Below are 6,000 nucleotides of genomic sequence, written 5' to 3' on the forward strand. Positions count from 1 at the left end.
GATAATACAACTACGATTCAAACTAAGCTATTGATCGACATGGAAAAGTAAGCAGGTGAAAAGCCTCAGTTCTCATGGATCCAACCTTTAAGAATCCTCTGGCTTCCCAAAAGCTCTAAACCTCAATATAACCAACCAGAAGTCTTTACAGGTAAAGAAGTAACTCTGGGACACCAATTAACTCAACAGAGAATAGCTAAAAACTCAGAGATTATACCTCACATACTCTGATTGGTCAATTCACTTAAAAAGAAAGGAGAGTTCTGATTGGTTAATCTCAACAGGCTGAGTCACACCCCAGCATCAGCACCTGTAGCATGCAGAAGTTAGAACCCAAGAGGCAGGAAGCCACAAGATACGTATGGGGAGAAGGTATGGGGAGAAAAAAGAAGTCAGTAACAAAGGAAAGACTACTTAGCTCTATACAACCACTAGCCATCAGCTTATCATGTTCGGGCACATCAACCAAAACTGTCTGTAGCCTGAGACAGCATTCCGTATGCTCACTTCAGTGCTAACACTTCCTCCCCCAGCTCCCTTGCTGATGGCTCTTCCCCATCCTCCCTGACAGCTCTCACAAACTAGAGCTCCTCTTCCTCCACCCACTCTTTGATTTGGGAGATTTGGTATTTCCCAATTCAGTCTCTTGCCCTCTTTCTGTATTATCTCATCCTGTATTCGCTCATGCCTTCTACTCAGTCTCTGTCCTTGACAAGCACACAATCCAGAGGGGGAGGTAGATGTGTCACTAGATTAGGTACAACACATCACAGTCAATGCTATGAAAGAAATATACCAAAGTGCTGTGACCACATACTCATCTATCATTACTCCACTTAGTGTCTCCAAATCAACACTTCACCTTCCCACTCTCTTATAAATCTGTTACTAAGTCCTTTATCTTTCCAAAATATCCCCTGATCTCTACTTCCATCTCACAGTTTAGGCTTCATTTCTCATATGACCTATTTCAACCACATCCTATCATAAACACAATTCAATATATTTCCACACTGTCACATCAGCCATCTCCCTGAAAGAGATAACATACCATATCATCCCCTTGTTTTGAAACATCTAGTATCTTTCTAATGTTTAAGAAATGAAGTCCAAATCCTCAGCACAGGAAATAGCATCTTTTAAAAGCAGGCAGGCTGTCTGAGTTCCAGTTCCAATGCTTACCACCTATGTCATCTTTGGCAGATCACTGTCCATCTCTAAATTTTCTCATCCACAAGATTAGGATACTAAAAGAACCTACTTCTTTCGGTGGCTATGAGGATTAGGTAAGAAACTCCACGCCAAGTACCAGCACAGAACCCAGCACTCAATGTTAACTATTAGCCTGGGCTATCTCGTCTATCTAGAATAGCTCACTCCCCAAAGGGAACAGATAATCAAGCTTTGCTTGCATATATTTTAGAATGATTAACAATAAGAGTTAAATCAGAAACAACCCTCTGGCTAACCTTGAACAAAGAAAAACTTCAATTAACCAATATACTGCTTTGATAAAAATTTTGGTTTGTCTAAAATTTACCATACATTATTTAAAAACAAATATCCATTTTTAAAAAAACCAGGTTATTTTGTTTTCCTATTTGAGTTCAGAAAAACAAATGTAAACTCATATAGAAGAATGTAGTTTTCTATAGTATAAAATCCACATAAATGAAATTCAATTTCAATCATATGTACCTAGCTAAAGATGTACTCATAACAAAATAACTTTAGAAGCTTAAGAAAAATAAAAGTATGCATGAGATAGTGAAGTGACATTCATTCTCAGACCTTACAATCAAAAGACAAAATCATGAAATTATTTTTAAAAGTCAGTGATTTTAATAATATAAAAACTACAAAGCCTTCAACAATAAAAATAAAAATAGATCATAAATATTTTTCAAAAGATTAATATATTTATGGTGTTAGTGCTAATGAAAATTAGTGAGATGATTCCAGTAAACTTATGGGCAAAGGATAAACAATTCATACAAAAGAAAAAATAAAACTAGAAAAATACTGCATTTGCTTTTTCTATTGTGGACTGTGATGTCAGATAGCAAGTATCTATCTGTATTTTTAAAAAACGAACTTTTAAAAACAAAATCCTGTAAAAGTATGATAGATCTGGTTGACCAAACTCTCCTGAAGGCAGTGTAAATCAATACCTTTCAGAAGTAAATCTGGTAATATTTCTCAAGATTAACAAAATCTTCACACCCTCTGACCTTATAACTCCCCTCCTGGCCCTTTAGCCTAAAGGCAAGAAACAAAATGAACCCCTCTACACTAACTGCATTACCTTAAAAACGGCAAGCAACCTAGATGTCCCATAATTAAGAAATAAGTAACTCAACTCACTGTAACGCTATATAATAATGTAAAGGTATAAAAACTATAACAATAAGAAAACACAAATGTGAAAGCAAATATTTAACATTACATTTATGCTTTGATTATAGTATCATGTGGCTGTAACAAGAAATAAATAAGAAAAATTAAGGTTTTTTTTCTTATTTCTTTGACCATTAAGTTGTTTGTAAAATACAAAGCCTGTTGGACTTGATCAGGCCCACCACACTAAGTACACATTTCAAACTGACTTTTCATGGACATTCACAATTTTTCCCAAAAATCTACCACATAAGAGTAACAGATAGGCTGTTCTCACATACAGGCAAGCCAAACATGTAATTTTAGCCGTACTATTAGCCAGCTGTAACCTTATTCTATTAAAATCTCATTTTACCATCAAAACGTAACTGTATGTGGGATCTCCATATGGTGATCAGAAGCCACTTGTTATGAGGCATCTGGAGAGAGGTCCCCAAGCACTGAAGTTAAAACTATCTGGCCAAGTGGAACGGTGAAGGTTGGGTTTCTCTTATATCCCCAAATGAATTATCATGTTTCTCAGCCACTCAAGGGCTTTAAGTCCCTACAAGCAGCAGCTATGGATTCAAGGAGGGAGAAAGTGTGAGCAGATTTGCTCTCCCTCCAAAAAATTGGCAACTTCTTCATTTTCCCCCAAAGCATCATGAAGTAATGAAAAATACACAAGCATGAGGTCAGGAGATGTGAGATGCAGGTGAGCCTAAATATCCTCAAGCAAGTTACTTGCCTTTTCAGTCTCGAGTTGTTTAATGGTAAATTTTTAAAGTTGAACCAAATAATCTGTTTATTCTTTCAAGTTCAACATTCTATTAATGTAATAGACCCCCCCTCCTTTTCAACACATACCCAAGTCTCTCACAATGCCCAATCGGACCGTAAAACAATTAAGATTTAGAATTAGGAGACTGGGGGCAGGGGTGAAATACACAGATGGTCAAAAGATCTAGACTGTAATCCCAGCTCTGTCCCTTTCTACCTATGTGACTTTGAGCAAATTACTGCACCTAGAACCAATGAAGCAGCAGTCTTCACTGGTCATGTCCTTTTCATTCCCGTGTCATCAAATGGATTGGTTTTTTTCCATCATAACTGGGGTTTTCCTTCCTAACTAGCAACAATTTTTATTTCATTCTTGGATATTTGAAAGTACCTTGTGCATTCGTCTTTTCTAAGTTTTCTGATACTGAATGAAGAAGTCTAACATTTCGTCTACCTTAAAGCTATATTCAAGACTGGCACCATTTTTCAAAAACACAGTCAGTAGTTTTTGAGCACCTGTGCCACTCAATAGTATGTGCTAAAGTTGCAAAGGTGCCCTTCCTTAAGAAGCCCAAAAGCATGGTGGACACAGACATATAAACAAATCATTAACTACCAATTGACAAATGCTAACTGCAGACTGTAGGGATCAGTCCAGACAAGAGGGATGAGATGTATGGACAAGGCTCAGAGGTGATATTTTAGTAAGGTCTTGAAGGGCAAATTGTTTACTAGGTAGAGAATTCTCAACAGAGGAACAGTGTAAAACCACAAAGGAAGACGTCATCTTCAGAGAACTGCAAGTAGTCTTTATGGAGAGGGCAGGCATAATGGTCGAAGATGAAACTAGAACATAGACAAGTACGAAGAAATTATGAAAGACTTTGAATTTTAGCCATATAAACTATAGAGAGTCACTGAAGAACTTCTAAACATGGAATCAAACTCCCTTCTTCCACCATACAGTCAGTCAAAGCAGTTGACTCAAGGCAACAAAAAGTACAGGTCTGGATGTGGAAAGGCAGAATAAAAAAATCTTAATGGTGAGTTTCTTCTCTCAGGATGTCTTCTAGCACTTTCTTAACTATGTCATATCAATACCACACTGAAGTAAGACTGCATGAATTATGACTAAAGGTTCAAGAAAGTGTGAATTTTTAACCTAAAGATTATTTGAAGTCAATGTTGTTAAGAATACTAAAGAAATCAACCAAATCAGAAAGAGTAAAGAGCTTTAATAAATTGAGAAGCAAAGAGTAATAAGGTTCAAGAAGACTGACTTCAGACAAAACACTGAGGAATGTTTACATCCTTATCATATATTGATTATAGATAATAAGACATGTTTTGTACCTATCTTTTGCAGGACAGTATCTTAAATTCCTTTTTGTTAAAGAGCTGCCATCACTGAAGTCTCTTTAAACTAGTCTAAAAGATGATGCTTTAAAAAAAAACTGGCCAAATTAATACATTTCAATAATATTTTAACGCTCAGGAAAAAAGGACGAAAAAAATGCCTCTTCAAATGGTTATTCTGAAAGCTTAAAGCTCCATTTCTCTCACCTATAGAGTGAAATACCAACATCCCAATCTGGGACCACAAAGAGTCCAAGCATCAGTAATTTGAACACTGCTAAGGCCTAGTCTAGGATCACTAAGCCTAATTGGCTGGGTAGCCTACAAAGATGAATTTGCAATTATTGAAATTCAAACTGAAGCTTAGCCACCAAGGACCACCTCGAAGGAGTCAATCCTCCCTCTACTTTGTCAAGAAAGTAGGTGCATTTAAAAACACGTATAAAAATAGCAGATGTCAGAAGAGAGGAGATGCGAACCTAAGGCAACGGTGTGATCTACTAAAGTTTTATCTCAGGATATGTTTTAGGGCGTGTCTTTGTTTTGGCCCAGTAATTTAAAAAAAAAAATCCCACTCATTCAGGGCACCCCGGTACTTTCCCCTCTCAACCCTCACAAGCATCCTGGCTCTGAAATCACTGAGCATCCCAGCCCTGCCCTGACTTCTCCTTAGGGAAAGGCTGCAGCCCCAGCGGTTCGAGGCGCCCTCCGGCCTCCGGCTCCACGGCCGCCTCGCCTCGGCGGCTCGCGGGGGACTCGAGAGTCACCCTGGCGGCGGGGAGGCCGGAGGGCGCCACAGCCTCACCGCGGGAGCCCGGGTCTCCACCCCGCCCCGGCCTGCGCCCCCAGCCCCGACCCCGGCCCCAGCTCCGGCCCTGACCCCGGCTCTCACCGTGCGGAGGTCGCGTTGCCTCCTCAGCCGCGGCCCAGCTGCGGGTCTCCCGGAGACCTTCGGGCCCGAGGACGGAAGGAGAGGCGAGGGGCCGCCCGTCACATCCCCGCCGGCCCCACCGCCCGACCAGCTGCAACCAGCATCGCGTCCGCGGCCTGAGGGAGCGCCGGACTCCAAAGCCGCCGCGCCCCCTCCCTCCGCCGGCGCCCGCCTGGACTCCGCCCTCCGGGGCCGAGAGCACGGCGCGCGCGCAGCCCCGTGCCCCGGGACGCCCGTGCGCAGGCGCGAGCCTCACGCGGCCAAGCCCCGCCTCCGGGCCCGCCCCCGCCCGCCTGACTGGGGCCTCAGCCCACCTCTGGCCCCGCCCCGCCCCCTCGCCGGGCTTTCCCCGGTCCGCGCTCGGTTTGGGACCCGCCCGGTTCCACCGACCTTGCCTTTGCCTCCTGACTCAGGTCTCTGTCCGCGCAAGCATTGACGCCAGTCCTGCGGCTGACCTCACCTCTAGCCGTCCCCTTGAACTAACATTTGCTGCTTGACCGCGTTCAAACCTGTCAGCTCCTCCTCCAAGCTCCGAATATTAGGAGTGGTCTGAGTGT

General features: G+C 42.1%; 1 protein-coding gene across 4 annotated transcripts in view; it reads right to left on the bottom strand.

Moving 5' to 3' along the window:
• CCSER2 (coiled-coil serine rich protein 2) overlaps positions 1 to 5,653 on the bottom strand; it is a 187,400-nt gene extending 181,747 nt beyond the window's left edge. For all 4 annotated transcript variants that reach the window (XM_045569345.1, XM_045569347.1, XM_045569346.1 and 1 more), the window contains exon 1: positions 5,405 to 5,653. The gene's annotated coding sequence lies outside the window, so the exon portion shown is untranslated. The remainder of the gene's footprint in view (positions 1 to 5,404) is intronic.
• Between the last annotated feature and the right edge of the window lie 347 nt (positions 5,654 to 6,000).

This window comes from Lemur catta, chromosome 14 (assembly GCF_020740605.2).
Source record: "Lemur catta isolate mLemCat1 chromosome 14, mLemCat1.pri, whole genome shotgun sequence".
Taxonomy (NCBI): Eukaryota; Metazoa; Chordata; class Mammalia; order Primates; family Lemuridae; genus Lemur; species Lemur catta.